Source organism: Sorex fumeus, unplaced genomic scaffold (genome assembly GCF_029834395.1).
Source record: "Sorex fumeus unplaced genomic scaffold, SorFum_2.1 ptg000183l, whole genome shotgun sequence".
Taxonomy (NCBI): Eukaryota; Metazoa; Chordata; class Mammalia; order Eulipotyphla; family Soricidae; genus Sorex; species Sorex fumeus.
Window position 1 is genome coordinate 5,195,323 of NW_026606240.1, and position 19,044 is coordinate 5,214,366.

The window sequence follows — 19,044 nt, forward strand, 5'->3', positions numbered from 1 at the left end:
GTACTAAATGTTTTTAATACCATGTCATTTCCCTATACAAAATGATAATAGAGTTTAATTTATAAACAGTAAAAGAATAACATCTAATAATTTATTAGATCAATTATGATATATCATAAAATAATGACTTGTCTCTGTCACTATTTCTCAAAAATATCTTGTATGTAACTATCTCTGTGTGTGGCATTGGGTATCAAGTCCAGATGATACACAAACAAGAGAAGTATTCTATGGTTGACTGTCATTCATAAATACACATATTATTCTGGAAAAAGTTAACTTTAGGTAGCTGAAACCACAGAAAGTCAAATTCCAATAAAAGACTCTCCAGTAATTTAATTTGGTTTGCTAAATAAATGTTAGCTTATAAGACTATATATTTTTTATATATTTTTTAAATTTTTATTAGTGAGACACCATGAGGTACAGTTTTAGACTTACAAATTTTGTGCTTGGGTTTCAATTATACAATGATCAAATACCCATCCCTCTACCAGTGCCCATTTCCCACCACCACGGATCCCAGTATCCCTCCCAACTCCCATCCCCCCACCACACTCTGCCTCTGTGGTAGTGCATTCCCCTTTGTTCTCTTTCTCCTTTTGGGTGTTGTGGTTTGCAAAAGAGGCGTTGAGTGGCAATCATGTTTGGTCTATAGTCTACTTTCAGCATGTTTCTCCCATCCTGGGAGGATCCTCCCAACACCCTTCATTTGGTGATCCCTTCCATATCTGAGCTGCCTTTCCCACTAGCATGGGTGGCTGGCCTCCAAGCCATGGAGCAAAATTCCTGGTACTAATCTCAGCCACTCTTGGGTGTTAGTCTCCTATTTTGTTACTTTATGTTCCCAAGATGAATGCAATTTTTCTATGTCTATCCCTCTCTTTCTGAGTCATTTCACTTAACATGATATGTTCCATGTAGTACCACTTGTATGTAAATTTCATGACTTCATCTTTCTAACCGCCACATAGTACATAGTTGTGTAAATGTTCCAAAGTTTCTTTAACCAGTCATCTGTTCTCAGGCACTCAGGTTTTTTCCAGATTATGGCTATTGCAAAGAGGGCTGCAATGAGCAAACAAGTGCAGATGTCACTTCGACTATACATTTTTGCCTCTCTGGGATATATTCCCAGGAGTGGTATTGCTGGGTCAAATGGGAGCTCAATTTCTAACTTTTTGAGAATCGTCCATACTGTTTTCCAAAAGGACTGAACCAGTCGACATTCCCACCAGCAGTGAAGGAGGATCCCTTTCTTGCCACATCGCACCAGCACTGGTTACTTTTGTTCTTTTGGATATGGACCAGTCTCTGTGGTGTGAAATGGTATCTCATTGTGGTTTTGATCTGCATCTCCCTGATAATTAATGATGTGGAGCATTTTCTCATGTGCCTTTTAGCCATTCGGATTTCTACTTTGAGAAAGTTTCTGTTCATTTTGTCGCCCCATTTTTTGATGGGGTTTGTTGTTTTCTTCTTGTGGAGTTCAACCAGTACTTTGTTTATCCTTGATATCAACCTCTTGTCGGATATGTATTCGGAGAATATCCTTTCTCATTTTGTAGACTGTCTTAGTATTTTGGTCACTGTTTCTTTTAAGGAGCAGAAGTTTCTTAGTTTAAGATAGTCCCATTTGTCTATCTCTGTTTTCACTTGCTTGGCCAGTGGCGTGACATCTTTCAAGATACCATTAGCTTCAATGTCATGGAGGGTTTTGTCAACTTTTTCTTTAGTGTACCTTATGGATTCCGGTCTGATGTTGAAGTCTTTAATCCACTTCGATCTTACTTTTGTACATGGTGTTAGGCAGAGATCTGAGCCCATTTTTTTGCATGTAGCCATCCAGTTTTGCCAGCACAATTTGTTAAAGAGGATTTCCTTGCTCTACTACACTTTTATTGCCCCTTTATCGAAGATTAGATGATCATATGCTTGGGGGGAGTATATTCAACCCTGTTCCATTGGTCTACAGCTCTGCCTTTGTTCCAGTACCATGCTGTTTTAATTATTACTGCTTTGTAGTAGAGTTTGAAGTTAAGGAGATTGACTCCTCCCATATTCTTTTTCCCAAGAATTGCTTTAGCTATTTGTGGGGGCTTATTGTTCCATATAAATTTCAGGAGTGTTTGCTCCATTTCTTTGAAGAATGTCATGGGTATCCTAATAGGGATCGCCTTGAATTTGTATAGTGCTTTGGGAAGTAATGCCATTTTGACAATGTTAATTCTCCTGAACCATTAATAGGGGATATTTTTCCATTTCCTCGTGTCCTCTTTTATTTCCTGAAGTAGCGTTTTGTAGTTTTCTTTGTCCTTTACTTCCGCAGTTAAGTTGGTTCCTAGGTACTTGATTTTCTGGGGCACAATTGTGAATGGGATTGTTTTCTTCATGTCGCAAGACTATATATTTTAGAAGTACAATTTTTGTTGTTGTTGTTGTTGTTGTTGTTGTTTTTTTTCCCCTTTATTTTATTTTATTTTTTTTAAAGTTGTAGATTTACAATTTTTTGTGCTTTGGTTTCAATTATACAATGATCAGATACCCATCCCTCCACCAGTGCCCATTTTCCACCACCATGGATAATATCCCTCCCACCCCCATCCCCCCATCCCCCCGTCTCTGTGGCAGGGCAATCCCCTGTGTTCTCTCTCTCCTTTTGGGTGTTGTGGTCTGCAAAAGAGGCATTGAGTGGCAAACATGTTCAGTCCATAGTCTACTTTCGACATGCATCTCCCCTCCTGGGAGGATCCTCCAAACATCCTTTATTTGGTGCTCCCTTCTCTATCTGAATAGCCCTTTCCTCTAGGATACCCGGCTGGCCTCTAAGTTATGGAGTAATCCTCCTGGTGCTGATCTCAGCTATTCTTAGGTATTAATCTCATACTTTGTTACTTTATATCCCCCAGATGAATGCAATCTTTCTATGTCTATCCCTCTCTTTCTGACTCATTTCGCTTAGCATGATACTTTCCATATTGTACCACTTGTATGTAAATTTCATGACTTCATCTTTTCTAAGAGCTACATAGTACTCCATTGTGTAGATGTACCAAAGTTTCTTTAACCAGTCATCTGTTCTTGGGCATTCAGGTTTCTTCCAGTTTCTGGCTATTGTAAAGAGTGCTGCAATGAACAAACAAGTGCAGATGTCACTTCGACTATACATTTTTGCCTCTCTGGGATATATTCCCAAGAGTGGTATTGCTGGGTCAAATGGGAGCTCAATTTCTAATTTTTTGAGAATCGTCCATACTGTTTTCCAGAAGGGCTGAACCAGTGGACATTCCCACCAACAGTGAAGGAGTGTCCCTTTCTCGCCACATCCACGCCAGCATCGGTTGCTTTTGTTCTTTTGAATTTGGGCCAGTCTCTGAGGTGTGAGATGGTATCTCATTGTGGTTTTGATCTGCATCTCCCTGATGATTAATGATGTAGAGCATTTTCTCATGTGCTTTTTTGCCATTCGGATTTCTTCTTTGAGAAGGTTTCTGTTCATTTCATTGCCCCATTTTTGGATGGGGTTGGATGTTTTCTTCTTGTGGAGTTTAACCAGTATTTTGTATATCCTGGATATCAACCCCTTGTCAGATGTGTATTCGGTGAATATCCTTTCCCATTCTGTAGACTGTCTTTGTATTTTGGTCACTGTTTCTTTGGAGGTGCAGAAGCTTCTTAGTTTAAGATAGTCCCATTTATCTATCTCTGTTTTCACTTGCTCGGCCAGTGGCGTGGCATCTTTGAAGATACCATTAGCTTCAATGTCATGGAGGGTTTTGCCAACTTTATCTTCAATGTACCTTATGGTTTCTGGTCTGATGTTGAGGTCTTTAATCCATTTTGATCTTACTTTTGTACATGGTGTTAGGCAGAGTTCTGAGCCTATTTTTTTGCATGTAGCCATCCAGTGATGCCAACACAATTTATTAAAGAGGCTTTCCTTACTCCACTTCACATTACTTGCACCTTTATCAAAGATTAGATGAGCATATGATTGAGGAGAGATGTCAGTGTATTCAACCCTGTTCCATTGGTCTGCAGTTCTGCCTTTGTTCCAGTACCATGCTGTTTTAATTATTACTGCTTTGTAGTACAGTTTGAAGTTCGGGAGGTTGATTCCTCCCATTTTCTTTTTCCCAAGAATTGCTTTAGCTATTCGTGGGGGCTTATTGTTCCATATAAATTTCAAGAGTGTTTGCTCCATTTCTTTGAAGAATGTCATGGGTATCCTTATAGGGATTGCATTGAATTTATACAATGCTTTCGGTAGTATTGCCATTTTGACAATGTTAAGTCTCCCGACCCATGAGCAGGGGATATCTTTCCATTTCCTCATGTCCTCTTTTATTTCCTGAAGTAGCGTTTTGTAGTTTTCTTTGTACAGGTCCTTTACTTCCTTAGTTAGAAGTACAATTTCATACCACTTCAAAATGAATTTTACCATACATGCTTATTATTCGACTACCAATATTCCTTTTATAGAGTCCAGTGGATCCATTCTACACTTTCAGTTTACTTGCCACCTTTGATAATCTCAATTCTCTGATCCAAGCCTGAGGGTTAACTTTCACTGGACTTTGCTCTCAAAGTTTGTTTCTTTTTATTCCATATATAAATAAGAGCACCAGCATTTGCCCTTATCCTTTTAACTTATTTCATTTTTACATGACCCCCTCCAGTTTCATTGGTGTTGTTATAAAACAACAGAAAAAAATTGTCTTTCTTTTAGCTGGGTAGTATTCCATTGTGGGTGTTTTGCTGTATTTTGTATGTGTAGTGTCATGAATTTGCTCGAGCGGGCCCAGTAACGTCTCCATTGGAGACTTTGTTGTTACTGTGTCTGGCATATCGAATACTCTCGGTAGCTTGCCGGGATCTCCGAGAGGGGCGGAGGAATCGAACTCGGGTCGCCCATGTTGGCCACATGTAAGGCGAACGCCCTACCCGATAGCACAGTGGTAGGGCGTTTGCCTTACAAGCGGCCAACATGGCCGACCCGAGTTCGATTCCTCCGCCCCTCTCGGAGATCCCGGCAAGCTACCGAGAGTATTCGATATGCCAGACACAGTAACAACAAAGTCTCCAATAGAGACGTTACTGGGCCCGCTAGAGCAAATCGACGATCAACGGGAGGGCCTTTACCTTTACCTTTAGTGTCAGGAATAAAATACAGGATCACACACATGCAAGACATGTGACCTACTGCTACCTTTTATTATTTTTTAACCTCATCCATCTTTGAACATTTAAGAAATATTATTTTGCTTTGTGTTTTGAAGCGCCCCTCAAAGAATTTTTCTGGTGGTGCTCAGAGGATATTGATATTGATATCCTCTGAGCAAGACAGGCCCCTTACCTTCTGTACTATCTCTCTGGCCCCATTGGTCAATTTATATTCCTGCTGTTAGCAGGAAATAAGGGTTCCATTTTCTCAACACCCTCACCAACACTTTTTTCTGAAATTTTTAATGTAAGTCATTTTCACAGCTAGGAGGTGATATCTCAATATTGTTTTGATTTTCATTTCCTCGATAATAAGCTATAATGGCAATTTTTTCATGTGCCTTTTGATAACTGATATTTTTTCCCTTGGTGAAGTGTCTGTTCTGTTTTTCTATCCTTTATATTGGATGGACTCTCTTGCTTACTTATTGATTTATATGTAGCTTGTATATTATCTCTTTCTAAAATGTATGGTGTGTTGCTGGGAGCCAATAGGTCAGTGCATTTTAGAAAGAGATAATATAAAAGCTACATATAAAAGGGCTGGAGCGATAGCACAGTGGGTAGGGCGTTTGCCTTGCACACAGCCAACATGGCCGACCCGAGTTCGATTCCTCCGCCCCTCTCGGAGAGCCCGGCAAGCTACCGAGAGTATCTCGCCCGCACGGCAGAGCCTGGCAAGCTCCCCGCGACGTATTCGATATGCCAGACACAGTAACAACAAAGTCTCCAATGGAGACGTTACTGGGCCCGCTTGAGCAAATCGATGAACAACGGGAGGGCCTTTACTTACTTACTTTACATATAAATCAACAAGTAAGCAAGAAAGTCCATCCAATATTCCTCTTCCCACTAAACGGATCCTTAATAGTGACTGGGGGACAGGCCCGTACTTCCCCCGCTGGTTAATGCCCTTCTTTCCACGAAGGAGAACGTGCCTTCTGCGATACCTGATGGGCTATCTCTGGAGCATCAAGAACAGACCCACTATACTGCCGATACTTAATTTCCTATTTTAAAAATAGAAGTCAAGGCTCTCTATAAGATACTGAATTGCCTATTTTAAAAATAAAAAGGAGAAGATGCCGGGAGCCAAGAGGCCAGCACAGCCTGATCTGCAATTTAGGAACTAATTTCTTCTTTGAAAAATGTTAAAATACATTGTGTAAGTTTCTGAGTAACGCCGAGATAACTGCCATGAGCCCACTGTTAGGGCTCACACCCTGATTCACTGAAAATCTGTGTGCTTTGTGAATTCCCCAGTTTGCCCACTTCCTCATGTAATCAATTATAAAAAGCTAGCTTGGGAGAAATAAATGTGGAGCTTGATCAAAGTCTTGTCTTGCTCCATTCTTCTGTCTCTCTTTTTTCCCGCTATCGCACCCTCTCCCGGTTATCCATGTTGACTAGTCTCACGGGTCGGGGCAATGTGTAAATATTTTCTCCCTAATTGGACGTCTTTTTGGTGTTTTGATAGTTTCTTTCATTGTACAGAAGATTTGAGTTTAAGGTAATTTTATTTTGTTTTCCTTGCTGTTACTGTCAAGATCCCAAATATAACATGATGTCACATGATTACAGAGTTCATAATATTGACTATGAGTAATTTAGAGTGTCTTTTGGTTTCAGGACTAACATGCAGCCTTTTAGATCCTTTTGGAGTTAACTTTTGTGCATGATGTGAAACAGAGATATAGTTTTATTCTTTTATTTGTGCCTATCTATTTTTATTTAATTTTACCAGCGCCATTAACTGAAGAATTTTTTCTACTTTGTGCTCATAGTTCCATTGTCATAAATGAACTGCCTATATATATATAAGGTAAGGTAAAGGTAAAGGCCCTCCCGTTGATCGTCGATTTGCTCGAGCGGGCCCAGTAACGTCTCCATTGGAGACTTTGTTGTTACTGTGTCTGGCATATCGAATACTCTCGGTAGCTTGCCGGGCTCTCCGAGAGGGGCGGAGGAATCGAACTCGGGTCGGCCATGTTGGCTGCATGCAAGGCAGACGCCCTACCCGCTGTGCTATCGCTCCAGCCACTCTGTTGATAGAAGCTAAGTATATTTCAGAACAAGGCTTTCTCAACTGGAACACCCTTTAGGCGAGACTACTTCCATTACTGCCTTGAATTCCTGGGGTAGGCAGCATTGAGGAACCAACAGGACTTCAAAGGGGGTAAGCATTGGTCTCAGTATTTATTTAGTACCTAAGGTACCATTGATTTTTTTCATTCATTTAATTATCCATCATTATGGATACCTCAGGTGTCATCTATTTTAACAAAGACTTAGAGCTTTCTGTGAACAAATCTTTCACCTACTTTGTTAAATCTGTTCTTGGATTCTTAGTTTTCTGTGACATCATTAGTATGTAATTGAGATTAATTTTTTTGATTGGATCATTATGAGGTACAGTTACAAAGTTGCTCCTGATTGGGTTTCAGTGGTACAATATTCCAACACCTGTTCCTTTACCAGCGTACATTTCTGACCACCAACGTCCGCAGTTTCTCTCCCACCACTGCCCCTGCCCAGTCTTCCTTTATGGCACCTCTCTCTCTCTCTCTCTCTCTCTCTCCCTCTCTCTCTCTCTCCTTTTGGGTGTTACAGTTTGCAATACATTTATATCCCTTTTGATCCTGAACACTTTGCATTTTGAACATTTTATCCAGAGTGATCATTTCCAATTTTCATTGTCATAGTGGTCCCTTTTCTGTCCTAATTGCCCTCTCCCCCGACACCCTCACTTGTGCCAAGTTTCCAAGAATGGACCAGTGCTCCTGGCCCACAATTCTACTGTCTCTGGGTGTTAGTCTCATACTATGCTTTGTATATTCTGCAAATGAGTGCAATCATCCTATGTCTGTCCCTTTGCCTCTGACTCATTTCACTCAGTATGATTCTCTCCATGTCCAACCATTAAAAAGAAAATTTTATGACTTCATATTTTCTAAAATCTTCATAACATTTCATTGCATAGATGATTAAAATATTTTTCTTCAAGTACACACACACACACAAATGCAATGTTTCTTGTATTTTTTCTATAGTTGCCTCTTCATTGTTTTGGTTTATTGTTATTACAGATTTTTAGGACTTATCACTTTGTTATCTGTGAATACTGATGACTTTAATTATTTTCCAATTTAGACCCCTTTTACTTTCATTCTTGCCAGTTTTTCTGATTGGTACTTCCAATATTGTGTTTAATAAAACAGGTAAAATAAAAACCCTCTCTTGCACCTAATTTCAGACAAAAAGCATTCAAATATTCACTATTTGAACATAGTTTTAGCTCTGGGATGATTGTATGTGACATTTATTGTATTAAAGTATATTTATTCTATCTCCAATTTTCTTGAAAATTTTTTTTCATTAATAGATGGTGAATCTGGTCAAAAGTCTCCTATACTTCTATTATCATATAATTTCTATCGATATGATATGCTACATAAATCAATTTTCAGTTGCTGAACCATCTTTGTATCCCTGGAATAAAACTTTCCTTAGTCATTATGCATTTTCATTTTAACAATTTATTCAACCCAATTTACCAATTCTTATTGAAATATTTTCATCTATGTTTATCAGGGATATTGGTCTGTATCGGATTTCGGATACAGGTCTCCCAAAGAAGAATAGAAAGAGCTATGCTTGGAATATCACGTTTCACTCAAATGAGAGAACGAATCCGGAGTTCTGACATCCGTCGACGATCAAGGATCAGGGACACTGTCTCATTTGCCAAGGTGTCGAAAATCAGATGGGCTGGTCAGTAATGAGATTTAAAGACGACCGTTGGACTAGAGCTGTTACTGATTGGATTCCACGGGATGTCAAGAGACCACGTGGCCGCCCACCTACCAGATGGTCAGACTTCTTCGTCAAGATCATGAACGTTCGGTTTGAGGCCCTTCATGTTCCCGGAGCGAACAGATGCCATTGGGCTACAGTAGCACGCGACAGGGACAAATGGAGACGTTACTGGCGCCCGCTCGAGCAAATCGACGACTAACGGGAAGTTAAGTGATTAAGTGATTGGTCTGTAGTTTGTTTTTTTTTCCGTGGTATCCCAGTCTGTTTTTGGTATAGGGAAATTGTTGGATTTATTTATTTATTTTTTAAAGATACTTGGAAGAATTTCCTTTTCTTCAAGTTTTTGTAAGAGCTTCTGTTAATAAGTCATCTTTGAAACTTTGGTGTAACTCACTATCTAGAGTGGGCTTTTGTTATCAGATATTTTATTGCTGTTTCAATGTCCTTGTTTGTAATTGGCCTGGTCAGATTTTCTATTTCCTCATGATTCAGTCTAGGAGGTTTTGTATACTTAAAAAATTTGTAAGTTTCTCCCATATTTCTCAATTGGGTACTGTAAGTTGTGCAGAGCAGTCTCTTAAATTCCTTTAAAATTTTGTGGTATCTGTTTTAACTACTTTCCTTTCATTCTGTTCTTATTTATTAAAGTTTCCTCCTTTTCATAATGAGTCTAGGTAAGATTTTGCCAATCTGGCTTATTTAAAAAGCAGCTCTTGCGTTCATTGTTCTTTTACATTGTAAATTTGTATTTTATTTATATATACTCTAATTTTGATTATTTTATTTTTTATTGAGTTGAAATTTATTTATTTTCTTTTTTTAGTTAATTTATCTGAGAGATTAGATGATTTATTTGAGCTTTTATTATTTCCTCATGTAAACCTATTGACCTGCCTTTTAGTACTGTTTTTTTTTGTCCCATATGTTGTGATAACTGTATCAATTTTTGTTTGCTTCCAGGAACATTTTTATTTCTTATTTAATAAATAAGTTTGATTTAACAGCATGTTATTTAATTTTCATAGAACTGAGGTTTTTCCCAGACTGTCTTTTGTAACTGGGTTTTGGTTTTAATATATAACAATACAAAAAGATATCTGATATGATTTCAGTCTTCGTGCATTTACTGACACTTGTTTTATTGACATATTATCTAGCCTTGAGACTGTTCCATGTGCACTAGAAAAGAGTTTTCTTTTAACTTTCTGAGGGTGAGGAAAACTTTGAAATATCTACTGTGACCACTTTGTCAAATTCCTCACTTAGGATCGATCACCTATTGATTTCCAGTCTGCTTTATTGGTTCATGTTTTATAGTGAAATGTTAGTCCCTACTGTATTGTGTTGCTATTGATGTCTCTCTTGACATCATAAAGTTCGCATATAGGACTTTGACTCTTAAGTCATAATATGTTTTAAATTGAAAGCAAGTAAATTTCAAGTTTATCCTAATAGTCCTCATTATTACTTTCCTCCTTTCCCACATTTTGTTTTTATTGGTACTTCAAAGTGGGGTTTCTTTTTCTTTTATAAGCACACCTTGAGTATTATTTTAGGGCCAAGTTCGTGGCTATGAACTGTTGTCTGTCTGCAAACAACATTATGTCAAATTTTTTCCGCTCCTTCAAATATGCCTGATAAAATTTTTGCTGTGAAGAATATTCTTCGTTGGAGGATTTAATATTTAAAATGCATCCACTCAATGTTTTGTATATGTCCTGCTATTCCTTTCTAGTCTTCTGGGAGTGACTCTGACTTTTTTCTTGCCGCTTTTATTTCCTTAGCTTTTATCTTGCCATTTAAACTATAACTTTCTTGGTGTACATCTGTTTGAATTTGTTTTGTTTGGAACTCTTTGAGCTTCCTGGATCTGGATCTTTCTGAAATCTTCTTCCTCATTTGGGGGAGTTCTTGGCAATGGTTTTTCCAATAATTCTCCCCCTTTTTCTTATGAAACACCTCTAATGTGAATTTTATTTCTCTTAATGTTATTTCTCTTGATGTATTATAAATCCCTTGTGCTAACTTTGTTTATAATTCTCTTTTTTTTTTTTTGCTGGTCATTTCCAATGGTTTCCTCTTAGTTACTATTCACTGATGTTTACTTTGCCTTTTATGATTTTGCTATTGAATCTCTCTGTTGTACTTTTAGTTCAGTCACTGTATTATTAAATTCTGTGATTTTTGTTTAGATTTTCTTATCTTTTATCTTTGTTGTAGTGCCTTTACATTGATCTTGTAATTTCAGTTATCCTTACTAGACTGTTGCATTGAAATCTTCAGGTAGTTCATATAGTCTATCGCATTTGAGATTTCACCCCAAGTTTCTTCATAAATAAGTTCAGGAGCTGTTCTGTCTCCTTATTTTCTCTGTTATATAAGGACCTAGGTCAGGAGTCGGTGGTTGAGTGGGCCAGGTCAGGGACAGAAGTTTGGTAGTTGCCAATATATGACAATAGCTATGGTTTTGGGTTCATGTAGGCCTAGATGACAGCTTGGAATTCTGATTCCAGGTACCTCAGGTACTATAATGCTCTAATGCTTTAGTCATGTGGCATTAGCCTCTGCCAGCGAGTCACTGTCACTAGTGACCAGAACTGTCAAAGACAAGTAGGTATGAGAAGCTCCCAAGGATTCCTATTTGCTTCACATATGTCAAGTCATAGCCACAGTTGGGCATTGGCAGCAACTTGGAGTTAGTGGTCATGAGTGGCAGACAGTGACTGTAACACTGAACATGTCTGTTCAACCACTAGGGAACTATTATGAGAAGTGTCTAGCACCTACTGGAACATCGAGATTGAATGAGCTTGAGTGGCTTTCAGGGATGCAGAATCATTGGTGAATGGCAAGGTCTGAAGGACGGTGCTGGAGCAAACATGGGTGACAATTGGGGGTTTACATTCTTTTTTTTGGCTTTTTGGGTCCTGAAGATCATTCTTTAACCTCTTCCTTTACCAATAGCCCGAATATCTATTTTAACCATTCCATTTTCTCTTCCCTACCTTCCATCTTTCAAGTTTTCTCACTCTAGCTCCTTGACTTTAAAATATGTTGCACTAGATCTTGGCTTACAATCCTTTCATTCTCCCATCTTTCACTGCCCACAATACCTTTTGGCTTTGTCTTTACTCAGAATTCATAGTTAAGCAATTAACCCTTTGAATCATCTCTCAGTTTTTCTGCTTTGTCCTCCCTTTATATGTCAGGTGTGTTGTATTCATTTTATCTTATTATTATTTATTTATTTATTTATTTATATTTGCTCTTTTGGAGCACACCCACCAATGTTCAGGGATTACTCTTGGCTCTGCACTCAGGAATTTCTCCTAGCGGTGCTTGGGGAACCATATGAGATGCTGGGATCAAACCCAGGTTGGCCACATGCAAGGCAAATGCATTACCTGCTGTACAATTGCCCCAGCCCTAGCCTAGGAGTTCACATTTTTTAAAAAAATTTTTTTATTAGTGAAACACCATGAGGTACAGTTGTAGATTTACAATTTTTTGTGCTTGGGTTTGATTATACAATGATCAGATATCCATCCCTCCACCAGTGCCCATTTTCCACCACCATAGATAATATCCCCCCACCCCCATCCCCCCATCCCCCCATCCCCCCCTGCCTCTGTGGCAGGGCAATCCCCTGTGTTCTCTCTCTCCTTTTGGGTGTTGTGGTCTGCAAAAGAGGCATTGAGTGGCAAACATGTTCAGTCCATAGTCTACTTTCGACATGCATCTCCCCTCCTGGGAGGATCCTCCAAACACCCTTTATTTGGTGTTCCCTTCTCTATCTGAGCTGCCCTTTCCTCTAGAATGCCCGACTGGCCACTAAGCTATGGAGTAATCCTCCTGGTGCTGATCTCAGCTATTCTTGAGTATTAATCTCATATTTTGTTACTTTATATCCCCCAGATGAATGCAATCTTTCTATGTCTATCCCTCTCTTTCTGACTCATTTCGCTTAGCACGATACTTTCCATGTTGTACCACTTGTATGTAAATTTCATGACTTCATATTTTCTAACAGCTACATAGTACTCCATTGTGTAGATGTACCAAAGTTTCTTTAACCAGTCATCTGTTCTTGGGCATTCTGGCTATTGTAAAGAGTGCTGCAATGAACAAACAAGTGCAGATGTCACTTCGACTATACATTTTTGCCTCTCTGGGATATATTCCCAGGAGTGGTATTGCTGGGTCAAATGGGAGCTCAATTTCTAAATTTTTGAGAATCGTCCATACTGTTTTCCAGAAGGGCTGAACCAGTCGACATTCCCACCAACAGTGAAGGAGTGTCCCTTTCTCACCACATCCACGCCAGCATCAGTTGTTTTTGTTCTTTTGAATGTGGGCCAGTCTCTGAGGTGTGAGATGGTATCTCATTGTGGTTTTGATCTGCATCTCCCTGATGATTAATGTGCTTTTTTGCCATTCGGATTTCTTCTTTGAGAAAGTTTCTGTTCATTTCATTGCCCCATTTTTGGATGGGGTTGGATATTTTCTTCTTGTGGAGTTTAACCAGTATTTTGTATATCCTTGTTATCAACCCCTTGTCAGATGTGTATTCGATGAATATCCTTTCCCATTCTGTAGACTATCTTTGTATTTTGGTCATGTTTCTTTGGAGGTGCAGACTCTTCTTAGTTTAAGATAGTCCCATTTATCTATCTCTGTTTTCACTTGCTCAGTCAGTGGCATGGCATCTTTGAAGATACCATTAGCTTCAATGTCATGGAGGGTTTTGCCAACTTTGTCTTTAATGTACCTTATGGTTTCTGGTCTGATGTTGAGGTCTTTAATCCATTTTGACCTTACTTTTGTACATGGTGTTAGGCAGAGTTCTGAGCCCATTTTTTTGCATGTAGCCGTCCAGTGATGCCAGCACAATTTGTTAAAGAGGCTTTCCTTACTCCACTTCACATTACTTGCACCTTTATCAAAGATTAGATGATCATATGATTGAGGGGAGATGTCAGTGTATTCAACCCTGTTCCATTGGTCTGCAGTCCTGCCTTTGTTCCAGTACCATGCTGTTTTAATTATTACTGCTTTGTAGTACAGTTTGAAGTTCGGGAGGTTGATCCCTCCCATTTTCTTTTTCCCAAGAATTGCTTTAGCTATTCGTGGGGGCTTATTGTTCCATATAAATTTCAGGAGTGTCTGCTCAATTTCTTTGAAGAATGTCATGGGTATCCTTATAGGGATTGCATTGAATTTCTACCATGCTTTCGGTAGTATTGCCATTTTGAAAATGTAAAGTCTCCCGACCCATGAGCAGGGCATATCTTTCCATTTCCTCATGTCCTCTTTTATTTCCTAAAGTAGTGTTTTGTAGTTTTCTTTGTACAGGTCCTTTACTTCCTTAATTAAGCTGATTCCTAGGTACTTGATTTTCTGGGGCACAATTGTGAACGGGATTGTTTTTTTCATGTTGCTTTCTTCTCTCTCACTGTTTGCATATAGGAAAGCCATGGATTTTTGAGTACTGATTTTATAGCCTACAACTTTACTATACGAGTCTATTGTTTCTAGGAGTTTTTTGGTGGAGGTTATTGGGTTCTCTAAGTATAGTATCATATCATCTGCGAATAGTGAGAGCTTGATTTCTTCCTTTCCTACCTGAATGCCCTTAATATCTTTTTCTTGCCTAATCGCTATTGCAAGTACTTCCAGTACTATATTGAACAGCAGTGGAGATAGTGGGCATCCTTGTCTCGTCCCTGATCTTAGAGGAAAGGCTCTCAATTTTTCCCCATTAAGGATGATGCTTGCTGTAGGCTTGTGGTAGACGGCTTTAATTATGTTGAGGAAGGTCCCCTCTATACCCATTTTGGCTAGGGTTTTCATCATAAAGGGGTGCTGGATCTTGTCAAATGCTTTCTCTACATCTATTGATATAATCATATGCTTTTTATCTTTTCTTTTGTTGATATGATGGATTATGTTGATTGATTTCCGAATGTTGAAACATCCTTGCATCCCTGGGATGAATCCTACTTGGTCATGGTGTATGATCTTTTTGATGAGTAGTTGGATTCTATTTGTTAGTAGTTTGTTGAGGATCTTTGCATCTGTGTTCCTCAGGGATATTGGTCTGTAATTCTCTTTCTTTGTGGTATCTCTGTCTGCTTTTGGTATCAGTGTGATATTTGCTTTGTAGAAACTGTTCGGAAGTGTTTTTGATATTTCAATTTCGTGGAAAAGCTTAAAGAGGATTGGGAGTAAGTCCTCTTTAAAGATTTGGAAGAATTCACTAGTGAATCCATCCGGGCCAGGACTTTTGTGCTTAGGGAGACTTTTTATTACCATTTCAATTTCCTTGATGGTGATAGGTCTGTTCAGGTATTCCAGGTCTTCTTGGTTCAGCCTTGGGAGTCTGTAGGAGTCTAGGAATTTATCCATTTCCTCGAGGTTTTGATGTTCCGTGGCATAAAGCTTCTCAAAGTACTCCCTGAGGATCCTCTGAATTTCTGTGGTTTCTGTTGTAATGACCCCATTTTCATTTCTGATTCGGTTTATTAGGGTTTTCTCTCTCCCTTTCTTTGTGAGTTTTGCTAGAGGCTTATCAATCTTGTTAATTTTCTCGAAGAACCAGCTCTTGGTTTCATTGATCTTTCGGATTGTTTTTTGGGTTTCCATCCTGTTAATCTCTGCTCTGAGTTTTATTATTTCCTTTCTCCTGTTCGGGTTGTGCTCCTTTTTTTGGTCCTTCTCCAAGCTCTTAAGCTGTGAGGTTGGGTTACTTATGTGTGCTCGCTCCTCCTTCCTGAGGAATGCTTGTAGAGCTATAAACTTTCCTCTTAACACAGCTTTTGCTGTGTCCCATAAGTTTTGGTAACTCGTGTTCTAATTTTCATTCGTTTCTAGGAATCTTTTGATTTCCTCTTTGATTTCGTTGTTCAATAGAATTTTGAAGGAGCATCATCTCCTGCCCGACCCACATGCCCTCAGCACTGAGCACTCCAGGGTAGGGCGCGGGCACACACAGCAGCAGGGCAGTGCCAGCTGGTACCTGAGCCCTGTGGCCGCCTCATCCCGGGCGTGTCTAGGAGTCCGCGTGGTGACATACACATCTCTGTCCCTGGAGAGCTCATTGTCGTCACTGTTTAATTTCCAGGTGTTTGGTTTAGTTTTCTGTTTTTGTGTGTGATTTACTTCTAATTTCAGCGCATTATGGTCTGAGAAGATTGTTGATACAATCTCTATCTTCTTAATTTTATGGACGCATGTTCTGTGGCTCAGCATGTGGTCTATCTTGGAGAATGTTCCATGTACGCTTGAGAAGAATGTGTATTCAGCTTTTTGTGGATGAAGTGTCCTGTATATATCTATTAAGTCCCTTTCTTCCATTGTTTCCCTCAGATGAAGTATGTCCTTGCTAAGCTTGAGTCTGGTTGATCTATCAAGAGGTGACAAAGCGGTGTTGAAGTCTCCCACTAGTATTGTGTTGCTATTGATGTCTTTTTCCAAATCTATGAGTAGTTGTTTTAAGTACTTTGCTGGTCTCTCATTAGGTGCATATACATTTATTATTGTAAGTTCTTCCTGTTGTACAGATCCTTTGATCAATAAGAAATGGCCTTCACTGTCTCTTATGACCTTCCTCACTCTGAAATCAATGTGGTCTGATATTAGGATGGCTATCCCAGCTTTTTTATGGGAGCTGTTTGCCTGTAGGATTGTTTTTCCAGCCTTTGACTCTGAGTCTGTGTTTGCTTTGACTATTGAGATGTGTTTCTTGCAGGCAGCAGAATGTTGGGTTCAATTTTCTAATCCATCCTGCCACTCTATGTCTTTTAATTGGTGCGTTTAGCCCATTGACATTGAGAGAGATTATTGTTATGGGATTTTGTCCCATTGTTCTGTTGAAATTTGGTGTATTTGAGGGGCCTTTCTTGCCTTAAAGTAGCCCATTTAGTTGTTCTTGTAACCACGGTTTTGAGTCTATGAAGTTCCTGAGCTCTTGTTTGTCTGTGAAACTGTGTGTTGTTCCTTCTATTATGAATGAGAGTCTCGCTGGGTAAAGTATTTTTGGGGAGGCATTTATTTCATTGAGTTTTTTCACTATGTCCCACCACTGTTTTCGGGCCATGAGGGTTTCATCAGAAAAATCAGCTGTGAATTTTAAGGATGCTCCTTTGTAAGAGATTTCTTTCTTCGATCTTGCTGCTTTCAGAATTTTGTCTCTGTCTAAGGTTTTGGTCACTTCGATCAGAATGTGTCTTGGGGTGTTTTTATTCGGATTTCTTCTAGCTGGTACCCTTCGGGCCTCCTGAATATGGTCACAAGTTTTCTTCAGCTCTGGAAACGTTGTAACAATGATGTCTTTGACAGTTTCTTCTTCATCAAGGTTTTCTTCCTGTACCTCTGGGACTCCAATTATTCTTATGTTACCCATCTTGGCTTCATCACGATCTTCTCTTGCCATCTGTTCCCGAATTGTGAGTCTCTTTTCCATTTTCTGCTCTTTTCTGGAGAGTCTCTGAACTTCATCTTCGAGCTCACTGATTCTATTCTCAGCAGCTGTTACTCTGCTGCTGAGGCCTTCCACTGAGTTTTTCAATTCGCCTACGAGATTTTTCAGGTCTGACATTTCCGATTGCATTTTCCTCATTTCTGCCTTCAAATCCTCTTGTCTTTTATTGGCATTGCTTTCCATTGTTTCTTTTAGTTCTCTAAGCATCCTAAGTAGCTCTCTTCTGAATTCCTTGTCAGAGAGGTTGTCTAACACTACAATACTGTTGGTGTTATCTGGGCTAGACTCTTCAATAAGAAAGTTTGGTGGGCTTTTGCGTTGCTTTACCATTGTGAGAAGTGTGGTTTAGTCCTTCATGTTCACTGTTACTATTCTGCTTGATATGCAGTGTGAGTTAAGATAGGCTTATGAGTTATTGGCTACTGTGTTTCTAGTGACTGAGCTAAACTAGAGAAGTTTCCATCTAAGAAGGTAGCTTATGGTTCCTATGGCATATGTAGTGGGAAAATATTTCGCGGCCGCATTAGCGGCCACGGCTCCGGAAAGAGTCCCTGGCACTGAGCGAGGAGTTGGGAACGTCTACAGTTGGAATGAGGAGCCATTCAGCTTGGTTGCCCAGAGCTGGGCCTCCGTGCCAGTCCCGCGCAGATCAGGGGAGAAAACCGGCTTTCTAGGAGATGGAGCTAGCTGTGCATGCGCAGAGAGGGTCCCAGGTCCTTGGGGGCGGGCTGTACCTGGTTCGAGTTCACAATTTTTTATTGAATCACCATGAGATACAGTGACAAAACTTCCATGTTTGAGTTTCAGTCATAAAATATTGGACACCCATCCTTCCACCAGCGCACGTTGTCCACAACCAATGTCCCCAGTATTACCCTCCTCCACAAGTCTTCCCCTGTCTCTATGCAGAAAATTTCCCCCCATACTCTCTCTCCACTTTGGGGCATGAGAGGCTATCAAGTTTGGTCCTTTATCTACTTTTAGCATACATCTCCCATCCCAAAGTTCACGTTCTTAAAAGTCTAGTGGTACCTACACTCTGAATTCAAGCAGACCCTACTTTTACTTTTACTTTTATTTTCAATTTTATCCATCTTACAGAGTGGGAAAAAAGGCTCAAGCAAATCTCAGACCTCAGATAACCTGTATTATTCACAATAGAGGAAAAAGTGGAAGTAATGCAATTACCTATCAACTAATTAGTGGATAAATAAGATTCAATCTATTCATACAATGGAATACTAATCAGACAGATTAATACTAATCAGACAGATTAATACTAATCAGACAAGAAAGGTATGAAGTAGTGATCATTCCTATAAAATGGATCGACTTTGGAAACATTATTTTCCAAATCTGTTTTTTCACGTAAGAAGTAAATTATTCAGTATTTGTCATTTTCCCTGTGAAGGTGCAGGGTATTGTGCACTTTGATAGTAGTTGTGGGTAGTAGTAGTTTATGGTATTGGTGCACAATTATAGCACATGCCATAAACTTTAACACTATTATAGGCATGATGCTTGAA